We start from the raw sequence: 25,993 nt of genomic DNA, 5'->3' as shown, positions 1-25,993 counted from the left end.
TTGCCCAGGTTTACACAGCTAGTAGGTGTCTGAGGCTTTATTTGAGTGATAGATCCCCATTATACTTCCAATACTCTATAAACATGAAGTAGTTTTTTCCTCTGATAACTCTTGTTCATTTTACTTATTTCCCTTTTTTTCTGTTTCTCTGTGTCTGTTTCTGTCTCTGTCTCTCTGTCTCTCTGTCTCTCTCTCTGTCTCTCTGCTTTTGGGGGATTAATAAAATAATATCTCAAATGCTTCTCTTTTATTGAAGCTCAATCTTTTCTCATTGGTGATTCAGCTCATATTTGCAGGACATGTTATTTTTTGTTACATATAAGCTCCTTTGCTTTATAAAATATACTGTTTCATTCTTATCTGCAATTTCTCAATTGAATACATTCTGAGTTATTTAAATTAATGTTCCTTTGAAGCTGAAGCCCCTACTCCTGGATGCTTACAAAATTTACTATTTGGTATTGAAATTGTGAAATGTAACCACTATGTAAATGTCTTGGGGCTTCAACAATTGGGCTTTTATCTTTTCCAAGCAAATGATCTATATATTCAAATACTCAATAATTTTGTGTCTGTGTTCAATACTTTAGGTAGGACTTTCAGCCAAAACAGCTGCATGAATCAAGTCACATATTTAGTTATTTGCTGTTGAGTGGTGGGAAAGACCACTGAAGCACCACCAACTGCAATTCAAGGGTCTACTACTGAGTTGGGATTTAATTAACACTTGTTGAATTGTATATGTTCTTTTGTGGAGGTAATCTGGGTTAAGTGATTTGCCTAGGCTCACACAGTATCAAGTGTCTGAATTTGAATTCAGGTCTTCAGACGAAGGAATTAGTGCTCTATCCATTGTGCCACCTAGCTGCCTTGTATATGTTAACAAATCTTGAAAGAATTGTTTAGAACTACAAGGGACTTCAGGGGTTATCTAATACAATCTCTTCATTTTACAGTTAAGGAAATGAGAGTCTAAAGAATTTAAAGGTCCAGGGTCCAGGATCACAGAGATAGCCCTCAGGAGAATGTAGATTTAAGCTCAGGCCTCTGATTTCCACTCCAACACATTTCCAACTCTATCAACCTTCAGCTAGTGGCTCCTAATGGAAGAAAAGCCAAGGTTCTAGATCAAATGAATAGTGCTCTTATGGGAAAAATCACAGTGGGTGAGGAGGTTGATCAATAAGAATGAGGATTAGGAGAAGATATCAATAAGACTTCCTCAGGGACTAGAGAAGACATTTGTGCAGACTGAAAGGGGAAACTTAACTACTTAGTAATGTTTTGGAATGGGATGGGAAGAGATATTCATTTAGCTAGTGTTTCTTAAAAATGCCTTGCCAAAAAAAAAAAAAAAGGAACTGCTTAGAGCCAGGACAGGTTGGCGGGGTGGGGTGGGAGGGGAGGGAATGGGGGAAGGGAGGTTGGTGTAAAAATCCTGGAGGAAAGGGGAAAACAACAGCATAACATCTGAATTTGTAGAACTTGTACAGAAATTTTTAAAAGGTTTTTTACCCTTTTCCTTTATGTCTCATAAGCAGCTTCATGAAGCAGCCTTCTTAATAAAGAATAGAGGCAGCAGGTAGGTAGTATAGTGGACAGAGCAATGGACCCAGAAGTCAGGAAAATCTGAATTCAAATCCTGCCTCAGACAATTTACATGCTGTGTGATCCTAGGAAAGTCACTTCTATCTGCCTCAGTTTCTTCAGCTGCAAAATGAGGGAAATAATAGTACCTACCTCATAGTATCACCGTGAGGATCAAATTGGATTATATTTGTAAAGTATTTAGTACAGTGCCTCACACATAGTATTCATTTAGTAAATGCTTTATTCCCTTCCCTTGTGAATAAGGCTGCTATGAATAAGAAAACTATTTATGACTGTCTTTAAATACCTGATTTTTATTATATGTAGCATTAAGGTACAAAGACTCACATTTGACTGGTCTAGGCTTTTAAGAGAGGCTGAAATGGGCAACTCTAACTTTAGGATGGAGCTCAGTTATATATTAAGGTACCAGTAGGAGACAGCAGACCCGTCTGGGAGCAGGTGCTATCAACTGAGGCAAAAGGTAACTTTGAGGAATTTAGCTCTAATTTTCAAGAAGAGAGGCAGCTATAATTATTGGGATTTGAAATATAGAGTAGGACTGGCCCAGAGAACCTGGCTAAGTGACCTGTCCAGCAGAAATGTGGCATCAGAGAGAGCCATAGAGGATACTACCAGAAGGGAAGAAACATTGGGATCCTAAAGTATTGGAGGTCTTATTTGCCTTGATCAAATGTGTTCCGTGTGTGTGTGTGTGTGTGTGTGTGTGTGTGTGTGTGTGTGTTCACTTTTTCCAATGATGTTGTCTTGAGTTATACACTCCAGGTTTGTGGTAAGAATTGTACTGTTACTACTGTTCTTATCATACTATCTTAATAATAATGTCTTTGCTTGTACTCATTCTTTCTATTGGCTGACAAATAAGGATAAGTCTACTAGTGGAAACCACTGAGCTATAATTTTAGAAGGCAACATCCTTAGAATCCCTTGAATATGATGGTAGTCCCTCTCTGACAAGATCTAGAATGCATCTTGTGAATGTGAATTGGGGGTATAATAGGGAAGCACTATTGTTATAATGAATTAACATTATGCCAAATGATGTTCAAGATAATTTCATATATGTCATGACTGTAACTAATGATGAAGCCAGAGGGTAGTAGCAGAAAAAAAAATATGTGAACCACAAACCGTCAAGAGTTCAGAAAGTATTTGTTGGTACTTTAAAGTTGAAGTTTAATCCCTACATAAAATGTTTTCCTTGAAAAACTGACATTTTGATTTGGAGAATGTGCCAACACAGAATGAAATATGAATGCATCCTTTATAATTTTTTATGTTAAAATGTAACCAAGAGCCAACGGTAATTACTGTTATTATATTATTGAAGTGGCAAGTGTCCAGACACGGTGGTTTAGATGTTGAACATTATGAGTACTCCAGAGTTGTTTTTATGATTCTGGGGTATACGAGAATAGATCAAGCACTCAAAGTTGTAGCTTTGGGAGATGGGGCCAGGTGGAGTGGGGGAAGGCATTGCTCTGGAGCTTTTTGACCTAATTGATCTGAGTAGAACATATCAAAACACAGTAGAGGTCTCCCATAATTTTACACTCTTTTTTTCACAAGCAGGTCCATGTTACTCCCCTACCTTTTAGAATCCCACCTGGAATTGTTGTTTGTACAATAAGCACACTCACTCTCATGATTTTTTAAATAAATAAACTTCTCTGCAACAAGTTCTCTAGTAGTACAGATTTTTCCTTCTCTGGTTTTTTTTTTTTTAAAAGCATTCAAAAAGAGAAGGCTTACAGTTTTCTAGAATTGATTCAGCCTATACTTTTGAGGCAATTGGGTAAATTCTAATCAAAATCCAAACACTGACCCTAAAATTAATTTCTGTGCAATATATTTATCCATGTCTCCATTGTACATCTCCACCCAGGTGTCCCATCAACACCTCAACATGTCTAAAAACAAACTCATCACCTTCCCTCCCCCAGAACCTCTTTCTGATTTCCCTATTTCTGCTAATGACCTCACCATTCTCCCAGTGACTCAGGCTCAAAACCTCAGTCATCTTTGATTTCACCTTCCTAGCCTTTACACTTCACTCTCAATCAGTTGCCAAAAGCAATTGTTGTAAGAAATTATTTACATTTCACCTTGGTGATATTTATGGAATCTATCCCTTCCTTTTTCATTCATAGTATTATTTTCCTAGTTCACATTATTGCCTTTTGCTTGAACTATTGTGATGCTCTCAGGTTCCCTTGCTGGAGAAAAGGAGAGCTACAATATATGGAAAAGGGATTTTGGGAACTGGTAGGTACCTTGAATGTGTATTCACTAAAAGGAATGCCTCTTTTTCAGGATTCTGTCTTTGACTTCTGCATTCTATTGTAGAGTAGAAATGGTCTATGCTGGGTAGATTATTCCTTCTTTTTTTCTAGCTTTTTTTAATAGATTTTTTTTAAGGCAACTGGGGTTAAATGACTTGCCCAGGGTTACACAGCTAGTAAGTGTCAAGTGTTTGGTCTGAGGCCAGATTTGAACTCAGGTCCTCCTGACATCAGGGCCAATGCTCTATCCACTGCGCCATCTAGCTGCCCCCTTTTTCTAGGTTTTAAGATTAAATGGGGACTGGAGAAAGTGTTTAATCTGGAATCTTCTTGATCCTATTAATGTATATTACTTCTAGAAGTACCCCCTGATGCCCATGGTGGTTGTTCTCCTTTGTTCTTGAAGAGGACCAGATTGGAATCACCATGCTAGAGTCAAATTATGGTACTGTCTGACTGTGGCTGATCAGACCAATATTAGCTTAGAATGTTTTTACCACAGGTCAGGGACAAATAGCCCATGTGAATATTTAGGGTTAAATGTCCATGGTGCTACTTAAAGGAATCCTTGGGAACCATAGTTCTTATAAAAACATGAGTTGGCAAAAATCTTAGTATCTAATACAGAGTGTCAAAACTCATACCTCCTGAGTACTTACACAGTGATTTGGTATGAACTTCATAAAGAAATGCAATTTAATGGTTAAGCTAAGTCGTATATATCAAAATGGGGGAGTTCCCCTGGGGAAAGTGTTGAAATCTAGTCTGCTATTACTTAACTTCATTAATGACATGGAAAAGACTAGGAATAAAAAACACATTACTTAAATTCTCAGATATCCTTAAATTGACAGGTGAAGCAAGTACCAGGGAAGACAGAGAAATAATATAGGAGACCTAATACATACATATGTATGTATATATATAAATATGTATATATGCACGTACGTGTGTGTGTATGTATACATACATGTATATAGATATATGCAAGAACATGAAATAAGTGGACATACAGTATGCAACATAACTTACCAACACATTCTTTAGAAGAAAAATGATACAAAACTTAAATAGTTGATGAAGAGAACAACTTGGGCTAGGATTTGTACTAAAAGACTCTGGCAGTATGTTTGAGAATATACACCAAATGGGAATGGTTAAATATTTACAATTTAATATGGAAACCAAAAATCCAAATCTGTGAGAAAAGATGATGAAGGAATGGTATTATATAATTCAAAAGATGGCAAGTGATGCTCCCAAATGCACAGGAAATTATGGGAACAGGTCAGGAATGAATGGTAGCTTAAGGATTGAGCTAGTGGGTTAAAATAACAGGAACAATTGAAACATAGTTCTATGACCTTGTCTTTGGCTTCCTGTGCCCTTCTCTTTATACTCTTTACCCATCACATTTCAGAATACCAATTGGGCAATGGCATCAACACTTCCAAGTCAAACAATCCAAATTCAACCCAGGGGGCAATGATAGTCACTTGACTGACCCTGCTTAAAAATAAGGACCAGGCATTGGCAATGCCCTGTTCACCCTGACAGCTTTCTCCAACTAAGAGGAAATAGCAACTCTAAGGTATTTCTAAAGCCGGCTACAACAAAATATCTTTTGTCTTTTTTTTTCTTTTTCTTTTTTCTTTTTTTTTTTTAGGCAATTGGGGTTAAGTGACTTGCCCAGGGTCACACAGCTAGAAAGTGTCAAATGTTTTGATCTGAGGCCGGATTTGAACTCAGGTACTCCTGACTTCAGGGCCGGTGCTCTATCCACTGCGCCACCTAGCTGCCCCCGAAAATATCTTTTGTTGATGGCAATATTCATTCCATTAGTCTAAAGGTGCAATCTGTATACATTTACTGAATTAAACTTTTGGTTCAGCCCCAACTCATCAAGAAAAATACTTCCTTACTCTGTGGTGGTTGCAATTTAATCCAAGCAATATGGCATAATGTAATTAATCATACCAACATTTTTACAGGTTTTTTTTTACTTGAAACCATAGAATTTAAAAGATTAATTCAAAAAATATTTTTAAAAAAACTATCTTACTGAAATGCAGGCTAGGTACCTCCATCCTCTCCTGGATTGAAGCAGCCTAAAACAAGGCTATTGGCATATTTCAAACTCTGAAGTTTTAGGAATACAATCTGAGCACTCAGTCTGACTTCATTTTCTGGCTGCATAATAAAGAGGGAAGTATCTGGAGTACCACCAGCTTCTATTAACCCTGATTTTTTTCAATTACAATTCTGGGCTCCAAGAAGAGCATTGGGTTCTCATAAGGATCTTGTCCATCAGCACCATTAGCCCATGTCCCCTTTCTCTGTCCTTATCGTTCTCCAAAGCTCAGATGAAAGTTTTGTACTGGGTCACTTTTTTTTTTAGGCAGTTAGGGTTAAGTGACTTGCCCAGGGTCACACAGCTAGTAAATGTCAAGTGTTTGGTCTGAGGCCAGATTTGAACTCAGGTCCTCCTGACATCAGGGCCAGTGCTTTATCCATTGTGCCACCTAGCTGCCCCAACTGGGTCACTTTTGACATTGTACCTATTCCCTCCCCTCTTTCTATTGGCTCTTTTCATATACAGGATTTGTGGAAAAGGACCCCAGAGGCAATGGCAAGTCAGCCAGGGACATAGATAAAGTGCCTGCAAAATTGAAACTGTGATCATTATCATCAAACTTTTCCTTCTATTTCTATGAGTGCCATCATCATTTTCTTAGTAATCCAAGCTTGATTAAAATTTCAGTCATCTTTGACTCATCCCTCTCTCTCATTGCCCCAAAGCCAAACAGTTGCTAGGTCCTATGAGTTTTGCCTCTATAAAATCTCTCAGATGTAGCTATGCCTTATTCTTCCATTTCAGGACCTCTTGTCTCTTGCCTTAATTGTTAAAAATAGTCTTTGAACTAGCTTCCCTAAGTTTTGAAACTCCTTCTTGAAAGTCTTCTTCTTGAAACTCCAATCTATACTCCATTTGCATACAAGATTATTTTTCTTAACATGTAGTTTTGATCACATCATTTCCCTAACCAAAAGAAAACCTTCAAGTACTAACACTCCAGTGTCTACTAAATAAATCCCTGTCCTTCAAGGTCTTCATAGTTTTTCTCTAATATTGATTTAATTGTTAACAGACCACAGTCATGTTGTTGTTGTTGTTATTCAGTCATTTCAGTCATGTCTGATGCTCCCTGACCCCATTTGGGGTTTTCTTGGCAAAGATACAAAAGCGATTTGCCATTTTCTTCTCCAGCTCTTTTTAACAAATGAGGAAACTGAAGCAAACAGGGTTAAATGACTTGCCCAGGGTCACACAGCTAGTAAGTGTCTGAGGTCAGATTTGAACTCAGGAAGATGAGTCTTCCTAACTTCAGGCTTAGTGCTCTATCAGCTGTGCTACCTAGCTGCCTGCACATTCATATAGCACCTTACAATTAAAAACATCCATCATAACAATATGTTTTATTTTTATAGATGAGGGAATTGAGGTTTCTAGAGGTTTTAAATTTTTTTTCCCCATGGTCACATAGGTAATGAGTGGCAGAGGTTGGTTTGTTTTTTTTTTATTCTAAGTTCCATGCTTCCAGTTTTTACTTATTCTGTTATCTTAATAAATTCTAATTAATATAATGAGTAGGAAAGATATCTGTGCTTTCATTACTATAAAAAGCTTCTGGGTGAGGAAAGTCATAACAGACTAGCGGCACTCACTCTATGATTTGTAAACTAAGAGAATTGCCTCAAACACTGAGTTAAGTAATTTGTGTCACAAGTGAGATTTGAACTGTGGTCTTCCTGGATTCAAGGCTGGCTCTCTAGCCGCTATGCCATACTGCCTCTTATTGAGCATTAAATAGGATTTTGTGTATTTTGTGGTTTCCACCATGCCATGCTGCCTCCCATTAATATTAGTTATTTTACACTGCTCTTTTATCTCTCCTACTAGATTATAATCTGCTTGAGGGCAAAGATGACGCATTATTCATCCATGTATCCCTTGGATCTAGCCTGGTGTCTTATGGGAGTAATACACTTACTGCAAGTGTATTAAATTAAGCTGAAATGAATGTAGCCTCTGAATGTTAGAAGTGAAAGGGACCTTAGATATCATCTTATCCAACTCCTTCATTTTACTGATTAGGAAACTGAGGTCCAGAGAGGTAAAATCACTTGTACAAAGTTACACAACTCATTAATGGTATGACTTGTTCTACAGTACCACTACTGGCTTATCAGAGATGGAAATTACCATGTTAGCCAAGAGCTGATCTAAAAATGTTCTAGACCTGTAAGATGTCTGCTGAGTTATGAAAGCTACATCATAGCTAAGACTTATCCTTCTTAACCTTTCCATCAAAGACTAAATGGAATAGAGTCATTTTCCTAAAGTAAAGTGTCAGCTTATGTGTGACATCACATCAGATCTTCAGACAACACAATATACCAAGCTAGCTTTATTGTTATTATTGTTGAGTTATTTCAATCGTGTCCAACTCTTCATGACCCTATTTGGGGATTTTCTTGGCAAAAACACTGGAGCAGTTTACTGTTCCCTTTTCTAGCTCAAAATGAGGAAATTGAGGCAAACGGGATTAAGTGATTTACCCAAGGTCATACCACTAGTAAGTGTCTGAGGCCAGATTTGAACTCATTAAGATGAGCCTTCCTGAATTCCAAACCCAGTGCTCTGTCAGCTGGCACCACCTAGCTGCCTGCTATCATTGAAATCAGACTTACAAATGAGCTTTCACTTTTGCTTCAGGCACTGACACTGCCTTTATAGTGCCCAGAGTGGATATGCCATGCACTGAGTATATAGGCATTCTGCAAGTCAACCTGGAAAGACTCTGTGTTTTGGTTAGTATAGAAACACTCTCCACTGAAGTATATAGCAACCCAATGATAACTTGGTAAATAAGTTTTAGAGAACTCCCATTGGTTCAGGGATGCTAAGTGACTTGCCTATTGCCACATAGCTGATATGTTTCAGGGGCAGAGATTTAAATCCAAGTCTTCCTAACTCCAAAGTCAGTATTCTATTATGCCACACTTCCTCACTTGTAAATTTAAATCCATTTCAAAGGGATGGCTTTTAGTAGAGTCAAAAAAAGTGTGCTGTGATCAGAATAGCCCAGAAGTCAAGTTTGGACTACAAGAATCCTGGAATTTAGAAATATCAAAGAATTCCAAACATTTCCACTAATCAAACACATCTGAAAGGAGGGTCTTTCTGAGAAGAGGCAGTCCTTCCATACGGGAAAGTCTCCAGGAATGATCTCCAAGACAGTTCATGGAAAGAGATATGGGGAAGCAGCAGAAGCTGGTTACTACTGAATCAAGGACAGAAGACTCAGCTATCAGAGAAAATATCTTGTTTTTGTCAGAAGAATGACAGAAGAAATGACCTGATGAGCCATTTCCATTTCTCATTTCTGCAGTGATGATTTATTGTGAGTTAACTAAATTAGTGTCAAGAAACAATACAAAGCCACATTGCAAAGGGGAAGGGGGGAAAGGTAGTTCAAGTAACCTTTTTGCTGTGCTATTAGTTCCATTAACTCCAACATAGGTTAAATATAGGCAGGTCAGATCCTGAGAACAATGAAAATTAGAAATAATGCTTCAGATCTCTTAGATAATGTGAGCCACAGAATAATCAGGGCTGTATTTTTTCCAGTTCTAACTATTCATTTGCACCCCCACACTTATGAATCATTATGTTATTGTTTTCCTCTTAATGTCTGCTATGCATCAGTGGTCATAATGGATGGAGATTGATAGGGAATTGAGACTTAGCAGTAACTTAGCAATTAAAATGCTCAACCAGTCTTTGTTCTAGGGCTCCCCAGTGGATATGGACTTGTTCATTAATCTGCATGTTGATTACAGCCACTGCGTGATATTGATCTGTGTTTCACAGCCCTGTGATTGTAGGAGTATTAAGTTGCCATGGACGTCTGTAATACTTCATATCTTCTGAATTACTGCTGGAAAACTTACAATGAAAAAGAATCAATAGTCACCTTTAATATTGCTCTATTGTCTCATATGTTTTGGTGGCCCACCCTCCTTCTTTTGCCCAGTGAAGTTCACTTGTTCAACTCCTATCCCTCCTTTAAAAGCTAACTCAAATGCTTTCTCCAGGAACCCCTCCCTGATCCAAATGGTTAGTGAAAGTCTTTCCCCACTGACTTCATATAGCACTTTTCAGGTAACTCTCTAGTGCAGTGATGTCAAATTTAATAGAAAAGGGGGCCACTAATCCATAAAAAAAATTAATGTTGTGGGGTGCATATTGACTTCATCTTAAGAAGTGATAGGTGGTGCAGCAGATAGAGTGCTGGGCCTGGAGTCAGGAAGATGCGAGTTCAAATCTGCCCTCAGATGCTTATTTGCTATGTGACCCTGAACAAATGTTCCTTGAAGACAAGCCAATGTATCTTCCCTGTATTCTGTATCTCCTCCAGTCCTTGTGATAGTGTTCTTCATATAGGAGACACTTAATATTTATTTTTTGATTAAGTGTTGGTTGATAAACTTTGAAGAACAGGGGTAGAGGATGTCATCAACGAATTGCATAAGGAAAGAGAAGAGAAAATTAGTTCATGGTTAGAGCAAAGTTGATATCTGCAGTACTTTAATGGTATCCTCAAAAAGCAAAGAAGGCCTCTAGCATATTGGGTAGATAGATTTTTTGTGTTGGACTTTATGGACAATATGGACAAGAGATGCCCAGGATAGGCAAGCTTGGATGAGGCACATAAATTTATGAGATCATAAATTTATTTGAGTATTTGAATACTTAGTGATCAGTCAACATTAACTAAAAGATAATTTTCAAAATTATAAAGTCTGGATGCCTTAAATGTATTTCAGTTGGGTGAATTAGAAGCATATTTCATATTCTATGGATAGTTTTCTAAGTTTGCACAAAATTTTGATCATTTCTTCTTATTTACCCATATCTCATATTCAAGCTAAAGTTTGGATTGATCTTCAATTTGCAGGGACTCACAAAATATTTAAGTTTCTCTCCTTTGCTTAAATCTGATTTCTTGAGCAATTAATGATCTGTAAATCAAGACTTAAATGCATAGACAAAGCTTGCTATTCAAAGGGGAATTGTCATGAATCCCTTTGTAGAAAGGAAAAATTTATGTGAATAATGACCAGTAATTAATATTTTGCCAACTAATTTTAAATATTTAAATAAATATTTTAAATGTTGAAAGTGGGGGATGTAGTTAAATGTAAAGATTAAAACTACTAAAAATTACACAAAGTAACATTTGTGATGGGTAACAGGACAGAAAGTGAAAAGGAAAAAAAATGACTTATTTTTAGGACTATTGTAGGATCTCCCAGATACTAAACAAGAATATTCTAAAATATTTATACTCTTTAGCAGAGTGGTTTCACCTAGATAGCTTGATCAAGAATGTGTTTTAACAATGAAGTTAATTTATTGAATCTGTTATGAGTAATAACACTCACTATTCCTTAAGTAATCATTAATCCCCTAGAGTTATAACCATGCTCAGTGCCCTTTGAAATTCTTGGAGAATGATGACAACATGTTTAACTGACGATTGAAATTTGGGAGGATTTAAAATTGAAATTGAACAGTTGAGAGTATACTTTCATGGGTTCTTAGTCATGCGGAAGAGAAATTGAGCTTATCCCCCTTGAGTCCAGAGGATAGAGCTAGCACAACCAATAGGTGAAAAGATGCATATTTAAATTTCACAATGGGAAGAAATGCTAATAATCAGAGATTTCCAAAAAATGTTCAGGTCCTAATTCTCTCCCACCAGTCTTCCCCTGTCCATTTCCCACATTGAGAAGCCAAAAAAAAAAACTATCATGAACATGTATAATCAAGCAAAACAAATCCCCTTATTGGCTATGGGGGGAAAAAAAGAAACTCAAACTGCATTCTGAATCTATCATTATTCTATCCAAAGGTGGAAGGCTTGTTTTATCAGGAGTCCACAGGAATTGTTGTTGATTATTGTGCTGCTCATAGTTTTTTAAGTTTTTTGAAGTTGTTTGCCTTTATAATATCATTGTTATCATATAAATTGTACTCTTGGCTTTACTTACTTTTGTTTGTATCAGTTCATATAAATCTTCCATTTCTCTGAAACCATCCCCTTCATCATTTCTTATATCATAACAGTATTCCGTCACTTTATATTCTATAACTTATTCAGCTATTGTCCAACTAATGAGTACCCTTTCAATTTCCAATCTTTTGCCACCACAAAAAGAGCTACTATATATATATTTTTTGGTACATATGAATCCTTTTCCTCTTTTTCCAATTAGTTTTTTAGGGTATAGATGTAGTAGTGGTATCTCAGGGTCAATGGATGTATATAGTTTAATAGCTTTTTAGGCATGGTAACAAATTGGTTACAAATTGGTTTCCAAAATGGAGGGACCAGTTCACAGTTCCCACAATAGTGCATCAATGTAACTGAGCAGTAATTTTCCATTATAATCATGTAACACAATCTTTTCCTAATTGACACAAATCTACTTTGTTTCCAGTTCTTTGTTACTACAGAAAGTGCAGCTGTAAATTTTTTGGTGTGTTTTTTGGCCTTTAATATTTTCACTGATGCCCTTGGATTATATACCCAACTATGGGTATATAGTATGGATCAAAAAGTATGGAAATTTTAGCCATTTATTTAGAATACTTTCAAATTGCTTTCCCGGTGGTTGAACCATTCAAAACTTAACTAGTAATGAATTAGTATTTTTGTCATTCCACAGCCTTTCCAACATTGACTCTCTCATCATTTCTCATATTTGCCCATTTCCAAGGTATAAGGTAGAAATTAAGAGGTTGTTTATTAATTATCATTATTACTGACACAAATATCTGACCTTAATATTAATTATCATCCATTTTTTTAAAAAATGGAAGAAAATAGAGAATATGGGTAGAAGATATATTTTCAACCAAAGAAGAGATAAAGGTACTTATAAAAGATAAAGCAGATAATTTTGATTATATTAAATTGAAAAGCTTCTAAATAAAGCAAAACAAATGTATATTGTGCTAAAAAGGGAAGTGGTCAAATGGGGGAAAATTTGTTTCAAATTTCTCAAATAATAATTTGCATCCAAGAAATACAGAAAACTAAATTATGCAAGACAAAAAGCTATTCCATAGCAGATTAATAATCAATGGATATTAACAAATAGTTTTCAAAAGATTAGAAAATTATTAGTAACTATATGGAGCAATTTTCCAAAGCATTAATAATTAAAGAAATCCGGATCAAAACAACCCTGAGGTTTCATGTTATACATAGCAAATTGGCAAAGATGAAAAAATATGGGAATATCTTGGTGGGGTGGTGGGAAGATGGACACACCAGTGAATTGTTGGTGGAGCTATAAATCAGGACAACCATTTTAAGAAGCAATTTGGAATAATGCAAATGAAGTAACTAAAATATTCATACTCTTTGACTCAAAGATTTACTGTTAAGCATATGACCTAAAAAGGTTATTGTTAAGAAGAAAGCTCCATATATAGCAATGATTTTAGATGTTCTTTTTATAGTAGGAAAGAATAGAGAATAAAGTATATGCCCATTGATTTGGAAACGGAAATTGTGGTAAGCGAATATGAACTGATGCAAAGCAAAGTAACGACGTGTGTGTGTGATGACTACAATAATGCAAATGGAAGAACAACAGCCATAAAACAATCAAAAATGAATGTTGCAAGTTACAAAAAAGCAACCATTACACCAAATAAGAGATATTGCAGGACACTCCTTTTGACTCCTTTGGAGAGTTGAGACATCCACAAATGCAGAAAATTGCATACATTTTCAGATTTTCACTATATTGGTTGACTTACAGAGGCATTCTTTTCTTTTTTTAAAATTAAGTTATTTTTAGTTTTCAACATCTGCTTCCATAAGATTTTGAGTTTTAAATTTTCTTCCCATCCCATTTCTCCCCCACCCACCCACCCAACACAGCATACAGTCTGATATAGGCTCTACTTATACATTCATATTAGGCATATTTTCCCATTAGTCATGATGAAAAGAACAATTAGAATGAATGTGAGGAACCACAAGAATGCAGCAATAAAACAAAACAACAAAGGAAAAGGAGAGCGAATAGTATGCTTCCATCTGCATTCAGATTCCATATTTTTTTTTTCTGGGTGTGGATAGCAATTTCTATTATAAATCTTTTGGAGCTGTCTTAGATTCTTGCATTGCTGTGAAGAGCCAAGTCTGCCAAAGTCAGTCATCCCATAATGTGGCTGTTACTATGTAGTGTTCTCCTAGTTCTTCTCACTTCACTCTGCATTAGTTCATGTAAGTCTTTCCAAGATTTTTTGAAGTCTGCCTGCTTATCATTTCTTATAGAACAACAGTATTCCATTACATTCATATACCACAACTTGTTCAGCCATTCCCCAGCTGATGGGCATCCCCTCAGTTTCCAATTCTTTGCCATCACTAAAAGAGCTGCTATAAATATTTTTCTACATGTGGGTCCTTCTCCCATTTTTATGATCTCTTTGGGATATAGACCTAGATAGAGGAGGTAATGCTGAGTCAAAGGGTATGCATAATTTTATATCCCTTTGGGTATAGTTCCAAATTGCTCTCCAAAATGGTTAGATCAGTTCATAACTCCACCAACAATGCATTAGTGTTCCAATTTTCTCACATCTTCTCCAACATTTATCATTGTCCTGTTTTGTCATGTTAACCAATCTGGTAGGTGTGATGTGGTACCTCAGAGTCATTTTGATTTGCATTTCTCTGATCAATAGTGATTTAAAACATTTTTTCATATGACTATGATAGCTTTAGTTTCTTCCTCTGAGAACTGCCTATTCATATCCTTTGACCATTTGTCAATTGGGGAGTGACTTGTATTCTTTTTTTTTTAATAACAAAAATAAACATTTAGCTAGCACTTTAAAAGATTTACAAAAATCTTTATACATAGTTTCCCATTTGATCCTCACAACAGCCCTGTGAGATAGGTTGTTTCTAGTCCCATCTTACAGACAAGGAAACTGATCTCCAATGACTTGGCTAGGGCCATAAAGCTAATGTCGGGGGTGAGATTTGGGTCCAAGTCTTCCTGACTCCAAATCCAACATTCCATCTGCTATACTTGATTTGTTTAATTTTTAATAGTAAAGAGAATCCTTCAGGGCTTGAGCCTTGCTGTTCAGTAAATAGAGTCAATGCCCAGGCTTAAAGGGCCATACCACCAAATGTGAATTTCAAGACCCCATCTTGCTCTTCTTACTAACAGACTTTTTGTGTTGGGAGCAAATTCTTCTCTGTAGAACTGGTTTCCAAATATAAGGGTTAGAGTGGGGAGGATTTGTGGCTCTTGAGTTGAGAAAACTTGGTCTTCCACATCTGTGGCTGCATTGTTGGATTCTGATTTGGAGGCCAGAACAGGCTGAATTTGGATGGTACCAGGTGAATGTGTTCTCCTCTCCATTTGAAACAAGCCAGGGCGAGGAGGCAGGAAGGAATTAGCTCTTTCCAGAGCTTTGCTGAGGACCGGCTGTGTACTTCTCTCCACCAGAGGGCAGCAGAAGTATCTGCTACTCGCTGTCCTCATTCTTCACCCTCCTTCAGCTGCTCCAGGATCTCCTCCAACACCATAGACGACCTTTTCGTTGGGAAATCATGAAAATGCTGAGCTGTCTTCCATCTCAAGGCTTATATCATCTCTTCTGTGTCTGCCCACTCTAGGACCAGTCTTCTGCCATATGATTCGGTGCTATGGCACAGGGCATTGAAAGCTCTCTTGGCATCTTGTTTGGTTAAGAAATCCACAAACCGTTGGTGGGAGCCTGTCCCCGTCATCTTCTTTGGCAAATGGATTGGAATGACTTGTATTCTTGTAAATTTGACTCAGTTCTCTATATATTTTCAAGATGAGGCCTTTATCAGAAACACTGTTTGTAAAAATTCTTTCCCATTTTTCTGCTTCTCTTCCAATCTTGGATGCATTGGCTTTATTTTGTGCAAAAATTTTTCAATTTAATGTAATCAAAATTGTCCATTTTGCATTTCATCATGTTCTCTATCTCTTGTTTGGTCATAAATTCTTCCCTTCTCCATAGATCTGAAAGGTAAACTATTCCTTGCTCTTCTAGTTTGCTTATAGTATCAGTCTTTACATCTAAATCATGTTCCCATTTTGACTTTATCTTGGTATAGTGTATAAGATGTTGGCCTGTGCCCAGTTTCTGCCACACATTTTTCCAGTTTTCCCAGAAGTTTTTGCTAAATAGTGATTTCTTATCTCAGAAGCTAGAGTCTTTGGATTTATTAAATAGTAGATTAATATAGTCATTGAGTGTTGTGCCTTGCATACCTAACCTATTCACTGTTTCACCACTCTATTTCTTAGCTAGTACCAAGTAGTTTTGATGATTGCTGCTTTATAATGCAATTTAAGATCTTGTACAGCTAGGTCACCTTCCCTAGCATTTCTTTTCATTAGTTCCCTTGGTATTCTGTGCTTTTTGTTCTTCCAGATGAATTTTCTTATTGTTTTTTCTAGCCCTCTAAAATATTTTTTATAGTTTTATTGATATGGCACTGAATAAGTAAATTAGTTTAGGTAAAATTGTCATTTTCATTATATTAGCTCAGCCTACCCATGAGCAACTGATATTTTTCCAATCATGTAGATTTGACTTTATTTGTGTGAAAAGTGTTTTGTAATTACGCTCATATTGTTCTGGTTTTGTTTTGGCAGATAGACTCCCAGATATTTGATAGTGGCTACAGTAATTTTAAATGGAATTTCTCTTTCTATCTCTTGCTGCTGGGCTTTGTTAGTAATATAGAGAAATGCCAATGATTTGTGTGGGTTTATTTTATATCTTGCAACTTTGCTGAGTGTTTTTATTATTTCAAGTAATTTTTTTACTTGATTCTCTAGGATTCTCTAAATATATCATCATATCATCTGTAAAGAGTGATAGCTTTGTTTCTTCTTTGCCTTTTCTAATTTCTTCAATTTCTTTTTCTACTCTAATTGCTATAGCTAACATTTCTAGCAGAATACTGGATAACAGTGTTGATAATGGACTTCCTTGTTTCAACCGGATCTTATTGGAAATGCCTCTAGCTTACTCCCATTGAATATAATACTTGCTGATGGTTTTTGACAGTCTTTTTAATGGGAATGGCTGTTGCATTTTGTCAAATGCTTTTTCTACATCTATTGAGATAATCATGTGATTTCTGTTAGTTTTGTTGTTTATATGGTCACCTACACTGATAGTTTTCCTAATATTGAACCAGACCTCCATTCCTGATATAAATGTCTTATTATTTTTTAAAAAATATTATAGAGAATAGTTCTTTAGGATATGGAGAGGTGGGAAGATTGGGAGAAATTTTGGTGATATACTGTCAAAAGATATCAATAAAAATTTTAAATATCATAGAAAATATTCTTAAAACATTATAGAGTAGGGGTTTTAACTTGAAACCCACACTTTCCCTCTGAGTTATGCATAAAGATATTTCAGGGAGTTTGTGAACCTGAATGGGAAAAATTGCATCTTTATTTTTTATTGATGTCTGAGATTTAACATTCCCTTTAATTATTTAAATGCTTTGTTCTGAGGAGGGATTCATACTTCATAAGACTGTCAAAGGGGTCCATGAAACAAACAGAAAAAATAAATCATGTTTTAGAGAGTTTTCTCAAGTCACATTTTCAATACTAAAAACTACGGAGCTGAGAAGAAGAAAGCAAATGTTTTCCATAGAAGCAGCATGGTTTCCTGAATAATATAAATATCTACAACTGATAACTCAACATTTTATCCTAGTACTTTTTTTTAAAGTCATTTTGCCAAAGGCAGGCCCTAATCAAACAACAGCATTAACTGTAAGGTCACTTTATAAAGCAAAGGCAGCGCAGACCATATTTCACAGGCTTTGATATTACTCTGGGCTTAGAAAGGACCCCCTGGATCATCTGGCTTGTCCCCTTGAATCACTTTACATATTTCTTTTCTTTTTAATAAATTTTATTGATATATTTTATCCATTGCCTACATTTTCCCCATATCCATTCTGTCTCCCTTCCCAGATATTAATGTTTTATAAAGAAATATGGGAGCAAGGGGAGAGAATTAAAAAAAACTCAGTAAAACCAATCAGCATACTGAAAAAAGTTATGCAATGTTCCAAACCTGTTGACCTCTACTTCTGCAAAGTAACAGGGGGAGGTGTTCTCTCACATGTCTTTTGAGGGACCGAACTTGTTTTCTATAATTTCACGACATTCGGTTTCATTGTTTTGTGGTTACTGTTCTTTCTATTTGTATTGTCACTGTGCATGTAAATATGGGGATGTATTGAGTCCATCAATCAATTACCCCACCAGAATTTGTGTTGCTTCACTATGCATACTTGTCATGAGACTTTTATTTTTATTTTCTTCATTTTATTTTAACTTGAGGGCTGTGGTGGGAGAGAAAGAAAGTAAATATTTGGTAATTAAAAAGTGGAAATGAATCATTTTATAGATTTATTTTCTTTTTAGTAAACTTCATTGGCATGTCCCACTTAAAGTAAGTGAAAAGATATTATACTTTGATATATTTGTCAGGTGAGAATCATTAATTAATCAATAAGAGTTGTAAAATAGATTTGAAGGAAACCCATATATCTTTATTAATCAATCAATCAATAATGGGTTTTAGACTAAATTTTAAAAAAAAACATTGAACAATTTAGAAGTATGTCAGTTATAGATATAATCTAATTTGTTTATGATGTTTATTTTCATATCAAAGTTGTGTATCCATGTAGAACTTATCTTGGAATGTGGTATGGGGCATTTGTCAAAACCTAATTTTGCTGGTCTACTTTCCAGTTTCCCTAGTAGTTTTTGTCAAATACTGAGTACTCCAACACTTCATTGCCTCAGTTCTTTGTATTTATCAACCATGAGGTTATTGTATTTGTTTTGCTTTTGCATGTTATGTCCTTAACATATTCCACTGTTCAGTGCCACTATTTATGCAAATGATTGCCAAATTTTTACAGAATTATAGCTTTTACTATTACTTGAGATATTTAACTGCTAGCTTCCTGTCCCCTTCCCTCCCCTTTTTAAAAAAAAAATACATTTTCCTTAGGATTCTAAACCTCTTATTCTTCCAGGTGAATTAATTCTATTATTTTTTCTAACTCTCTAAGATATTCCTTTGGTATGACATTGAATAAGTAAATTGATTTTGAGCAATACTGTAATTTTTATTATATTGGCTTGGCCTAACCAAGAGCAATGAACATTTCTCTAATTATTTAGTACTATCTTTATTACAACAAAATATTGTATATTTATAGAGTTCCTATAAGTAGACTTTCAAATATTTTATACATTCTGTAGTCATTCTAGATAGAATTTCTATCTCTTCATCTGGGTTTTGTGCAATATACAGTAATATGCTAATGATTTACAGATTTGTGTATACCCCTCAGGGACTGAGGTGATATAAAACAGAGTATGTCTTTCCCTCTTCAGGCATATGTGGGGGAGTGGAATGTTTGTACTTCTGCTCTTGCTATACCTTCAACATAAATATCTCCTTAAAGGGGCAGCTAGGTGGCTCAGTGGATAGAGTTCCAGCCCTGGAGTCAGGAGGACCTGAATTCAAATCCGACCTCAAAAACACTTGACACTTACTCGCTGTGTGACCCTGGGCAAGTCACTTAACCCCAATTGCTTCACCAAAAAGCAAAAAAAAAAACTCCTTATAAAAGTTAATTGATATTAGTTCATTATAGGGAACTAGCCAGCTAGTCACTAGAGGTTAGTAGTTGGGGTGAATGCATCAATCAGCTTATTAAGATCAGGGAATATCTTTTCCCTTTCTTTGTAACCCCAACACTTAGCACAGTGAATGGTGCATAGTATGTGTTTAAGAAATGTTTATTGACTGAATGTGTGGGGACTTCAGCTGACAGAATTAAAGGACATCCTTCATTTGTCAGGAATGCCACTAGAAGCCTAAGGGGGAAGTGTAACTTACCTCCATTTGGAAGAGGAAGGCCATATCAATCACTGTATCAACAATCATGAACTTCTTCCTTATACAAAGAACAGGAAAAAAAAAGGATTGCGTGTGACAGTATGAATATATGTTTATAGAATATATTAAATGAAACACAGTAGTACTAATATTGCCTTGTTTGTCTCCTCCTTCTAAATTTCTTTCTGCTCTCTTCTCTGTATTTTTAAGTGGTTCACTGATACTCTTCTGTTTTCCTCTTATTTTGGTGGGGGGAGTATCACTACCACTGCCTCCTTACTAACCCTCGTACTTGTTATGAGGAAAAGTCTTCCCTTGTGGCCAAGAAATATAACAAAACAAAAATAATTTACACATTTGAAAATATATGTTTCATTCTGTATGTGAAGTCAGTCATCTCAGCCAAGAAGTGGGAAGCCTGAGCTATCATCAGTTTCCTGGGCTCCTGGTCATTACATTGATAAAAATTCTTTTACATTTCACAATAGTTGTCCTTTTAAAATGTTATAGTTATATAAATTATTCTCATTCTTCTTAATTCATTCTGATTAAATTCATTCAAATCTTACCAGGCTTTCCTAAATACATCTCTTGTATCATTAACTACTGTTTGATAATATTTCATTATATTCATAGATCATTATTTTTTCAACCATTCCCCAATAGATAGTCTTCCACTTTGTTTCCAGTTCTTCTCCTTCTTTTTCTCTTGTTTTGTTTGTTTGTTTTTATATCAAAATGTCTGCTACAAATGTTTTTATGCTTATGGATCCTTTGCTCTCTTTAGAGTATGTGAGTACTAAAGATATGGCTGTGTCAACAGCTATGAACCGTTCAGGGATGCTTTAAGGTATAGCCTGAGTTTCCTCAGTTTCTTCAACTGTAAAAAAGGGATAAAAATAGCACCTACCTCACACAGTTGTTGTGAGGGTCAAATGAGATAATATATGTATAGTACTTTGTGCAATGCCTGGCATATGCTAAGTGCTGTATAAATGTTAATTATTATTATTGTTAAATAGTTTTCCAGAAAAGTTAGATCAATTCACAGCTCAACCAAAGTGCCTGCTCTCCCACAGCCACTCCAACAATTCTTACTTTTTCTTCATGACTTCTTTTTCGATCAGGTGGGTGTGAAATAGAAGTTAGTTTGCATTTCTCTTGTTATTTAAAAAAAGAAGCACTTTTTTTACCCAGTTGTTGTTTCAGAAACACAGAAGTTGTTTCTTCTTTTGCTGACTGTCTTGAGCATTTATCCTTTAGGGTTAGGTTCTTGTTGCTATATATTTGTGTCAATTGCTATACCTCTTGAATATCAGAACTTTCATCAGAGATATTTACTGCAAAGATTTTTTTCCCTAGTTGACTGTTTCCTTATAATTATAACTGCACTGATTTTGTCTATGTAAAAACTTTGTAATTTTATACAATCAAAAGTGCTCATTCGTCTTCTGTGATCCACCTCTATATTATGTTGGTCAAGAATTCTTCCTCTATTCATAGCTGTAAAAGTTATTTCCTCCCCTACTTCTCTATGCCATTTGTGAGAGCTTTTTTTATCTAGGTCAAGTATTGATTTGGTGCATATTATTTTATCAGCTGTAAAATGTTGGTTATAACCTGATTTCTACCAGACCACTTGTTAATTTTCTTATCAATCCCTCACTCATATAGGGAGTTCTTAGTCCAGTTGTTAGAATTCTTGGTTTTATTAAACACAATATAAACATCTGGTTATTTCTAGGTCATGTGTACTTTATCAATTTCATCAACATTTACATTTTTTAACCCTCACCAGAAAGTTTTGATGATTATTGTTTTGTAGTGCAAATTGAGGTGTGATACTGCTAGGCTCCCTTCCTCCCTACCTTTTCTTTTTTCATTATTCCTCTTGAGATTCTTGAGAATTTCTGTTACGAATTCCATCATCATAAGTTTTACTTCTAATTTTATAAAATAAATTTGGCCATTTGATTGGGATGGAACTAAATCAGTAAATTAACTGAGAATCTGTGAGTTAATTTTGGTTATTATTTTGACATAGACTATGATTATTTAATATCATTCTATTTGTCTATCATTCACAAAGACTGTTTTGTAGTTCAATTAATATTATTCATCTGTGCATTTTGATAGCTAGATTCCCAGATACATAATTTGAAAGGAATTTCTTTTTCTCTCTCCCTGCTGTGTTTTGTTTAGAATGCACAGAAATGATTTGGGGAGCTGGTTTTATATCCGGCTGTTTACTTAAATTGTCAATTGTTTCAATTAATAATAAGGATAATAATAATAGCTAACATTTGTGTAGCACTTCTTAACATAATGCCAGGCATTATGCTAAATGCTTTACAATTACTATCTCATTTGATCCTCACAACATCCCTGGGAGGTAAGTACTATTATTATCTCTATTTTACAGATGAGGAAACTAAGGCAGGTAAAGGTTGAGTGACTTGCCAAGGGTCATATAACTTGTAAGTGTTAAAGGTGTTCTTGACTCTAGGCCTGGCACTGTATCCTGTACCACCTAGGTGCCCTATTTAATGCTTCAATTGAAATTTTAAGAGCTTTCTAAGTAAATCATGATACCATTGGCAAACAAAAAACTAAATAATATTTGTGCTTCCTCTTTGCCTATGCTTATCTCTCCAATTTATTTTATTTTTCTTATTGTTGCAGCTATCACTTTTGGAGCTATATCATTAGTGGTGACAATGGATATTTTGGCTTTATCCTTGGACTTATTGAAAAGGCTTGAACATTCCTCCATCACAGATAATGCTAGTTCCTTGTTTCAGATATTTTCTAGCATTTCTGTGGGTTAATCAATTAATCAATAAATATTTATTAAGCACCTACTATGTGCCAGGCAGTGTGCTAACTGCTGGGGATACAAAAAGAAGCAAAAGATAGTCCCTTCCCCCAAGGAACTCAATCTAATAAAGGAGACAGCCCACAAACAAATGTATACAAAGCAAGCTATAAGAATGCTAGATATCTGTGACAATGACTGGAATGTCTGTGAGAATACAACCTTTCATGATACCATCTAACTGCAGATCCCAACTTTAACTTTTCTCATTCATTCATTATCTTCAGCTCTTTCAGATCTTTTGAAAATCAAGCCTTCAGAGGATTTGAAATTCTTTGCACCCAGCTTGGATTTCTTCTGTCCATTTGTTTGAGTCCAACTTCTCTTCTCATTGTCACCCAATTGCCAATTAATTTTTTCATACAGCATATTCTATATAACACTTTCTCATATAACCCATTGGCTGTTAAGATATTTGAATCCAAATGTGTTGGTTTTGCTGACTAAGATGGTGTGAATAGACCTGTATAGAAAGGCTGCCATATACAATCTATTTGCTATCTATTTCTTGTTCCATGCCCATGAAATCTATGTATTTTCCGGATAATCTGGCTTAGCTGGATCTTGTAGAATGCTTTCTGCAGGTTTGTATTTCCTTCCACTTTCATTATTTTGCAAGGTGATGGTGTTCAGAAACTTTTGCCTCCTCTTTCAAATGCTTTACAAATGAGTTTGGAATTTAGACTAATTTTGACTATTATTTCAATCTTTCTTCACTTAACAAGAGTATCATGAATATACTGACAGAAAGTATTCAGGTTTTTTGGTCTCCAAATTGTGTTCATTGTTTTACTTTGGATTGCCTTCTTGTCTTTATCCTTTCTTCTAATTTACTGTTGCTTTTGACCTTTGCTATTACTACTCAAGTGTCCTCACTGAGGAAGATGGTTACTGATTCTTAATGCCTATCCTCCTTCGTAATGCATGATTATAATGCTATTGATATAACATCTCCACAAATTTTATTTTCCTATACTTTGTTGGTTCCATTTTCTATTTGTTTGACTATTTTTTTTTGCTTCATTTTAACCATCAATTTCTTCATGTATAAATGGGGACTTAGAATGTCATTAACATTCCTCTTGAATTTCATAGACATTTGCCTCAGTTCATGAAAAAAAAAACATGAAGGCTCCATGAATTAAAAGCATTATGGTTTTTCAAAAAAATTATAGTTCAGTATTTTTTTTTCAGTCCTTACATGATTTTAATTTCTTAAATTTCTGGAAATAAAAGCTCTTTGTTTTTTCTCTATAGCTATCCCCAATCATTTTCAGTCTCAAGCATCTACATTAAACTTCTTTTCCGCTAATAAAATTATTTAAACATCCAAGAGGCAATTGATAATGAAGGACTGAAGCTCAAGGAAAGATACTGGGGCTGAATATATACATACATACCTACATGTATAGTTATATACATACATATGCATATATATGTGTGTGTATACCATATATATATATATACACATACATATACACATACACATATACTATATATACATGCATATATACGTATACATGTGTGTGTGTGTGTGTGTGTGTGTGTGTGTGTGTATGTACGCATGTATATCTCCAGATTGGTTTTCTGAGAAGTCAGCGGCAGTAGAAATGGTAGCAGGAGTTCTCTACTTTGCTTTTTAAAAAAAAAACAAAAAGAGGCATCATAAGTCACAGGAACAATGGAAAAAATTTTCCAAATCTGAAGGACATTACTCCAAATCGACCAATCATTCCATTTTCAGCTGCACATCATAGAGGGGTGTGTGTGTGTGTGTAAAACACATATAAAACAGAAACCATTATTTTTAACCCCAAACACTCCCCTTTTCCAAACTTCCCTATTTCTGTCAAAAGTATCTATGTGGCATAGTGGATAGAGTATAGTACTTGGAGTCAGGAAGACCTCAATTCAAATTCTAACTCTGACAACTAATAGCTATATGACCTAAATGTCACCTAAATGAGATCTGCCTCAGTTTTCTCATCTGTATAATAGGCCTGTCATTTCACCTTTGCAATATCTCTCTTTTCTCCTCTTATATTGTCACCACCACGCGCTGCAGTTCCCGTCACTTCACCCTTGGATTACTGCAATAATTTGCTGGTGGAGAAGCCTGCCTCACATCTCTCCCCACTCCAGTCCACATACCATTTAGCTACTGAAGTGGTTTTCCTAAAGTGAAGGTCTGACCATGTCACCTGCCTACTCAATAAACTCTGCTAACTTCCTCTCATCTCCAGGATCAAATGCAAAATCCTCTGTTTGGCTTTTAAGGCCTTTCATAACCTAGGCCCCACCTCACTCTTTCCAGTCTTGTTACACCTTACACCTACCACGCTCTTCACTGCAGTGACACTGGCTTCCTGGATGCCATCTCGTGGCTCCTGGCATTTTCTCTGGCTATCTTCCCTGCCTTGGGTACTCTCCTGCCTCATCTCTGCCTCCTGGCTTTCCTAGATTTCTTCAACTCAACTTAAATTCCACCTTTTCCCAACTGCTCAATTCTAGAACATTCTCTGTTAATTATTTCACATTCATCCTGTATATATCTCATTTGTTTGCATGTTGTCTCCTCCACTAGACTGTGAGCACCTCAAGGACAGGGACTGTCCTTTGCCTCTTTTTGTATACCCAGTACTTAGCACAGTATTTGGCACGTAGCAGGGGCTTAATAAACATTTATTGACTATTAAGACGAGCCATTACACCTCTGTGATAATTCAACTAAGACTGAAATGATTGGTCAATTCAGAGTTATGTTCTTCAGATTCAGAAAACTCCTGTCATTATTCCTGTGGCTTATAATGGCAGTGTTTTTTTTAACAAAGTAAAAAACCTTGACTACCATTTGTATTACTTCTGACTCCACTGGGGAACACCATTCCCATCCTCTCTACTAGTTAGGTCACTGAGATCTCAGAATTCTTTTTCTACTGTATCCGTGTACCCTGGGCAGGTGTTCTTACACATTTTATGATTTATTGTTGTGAAGCAGCTCAGCTTGTAGTAACCCTGGTGAGAGTATCAATGCCAATACTTTACTCAGTGAGACTGAGCAAGTCTTAGTACATGCCCTGGGAATGATAGAAAATCTCTTTCAAAGGAGATTCTAAATTAACTCGGATC

Source organism: Phascolarctos cinereus, unplaced genomic scaffold, assembly GCF_003287225.1.
Source record: "Phascolarctos cinereus isolate Bilbo 61053 unplaced genomic scaffold, phaCin_HiC Scaffold_1;HRSCAF=81, whole genome shotgun sequence".
Classification (NCBI taxonomy): Eukaryota; Metazoa; Chordata; class Mammalia; order Diprotodontia; family Phascolarctidae; genus Phascolarctos; species Phascolarctos cinereus.
This window is presented reverse-complemented; position numbering follows the sequence as displayed.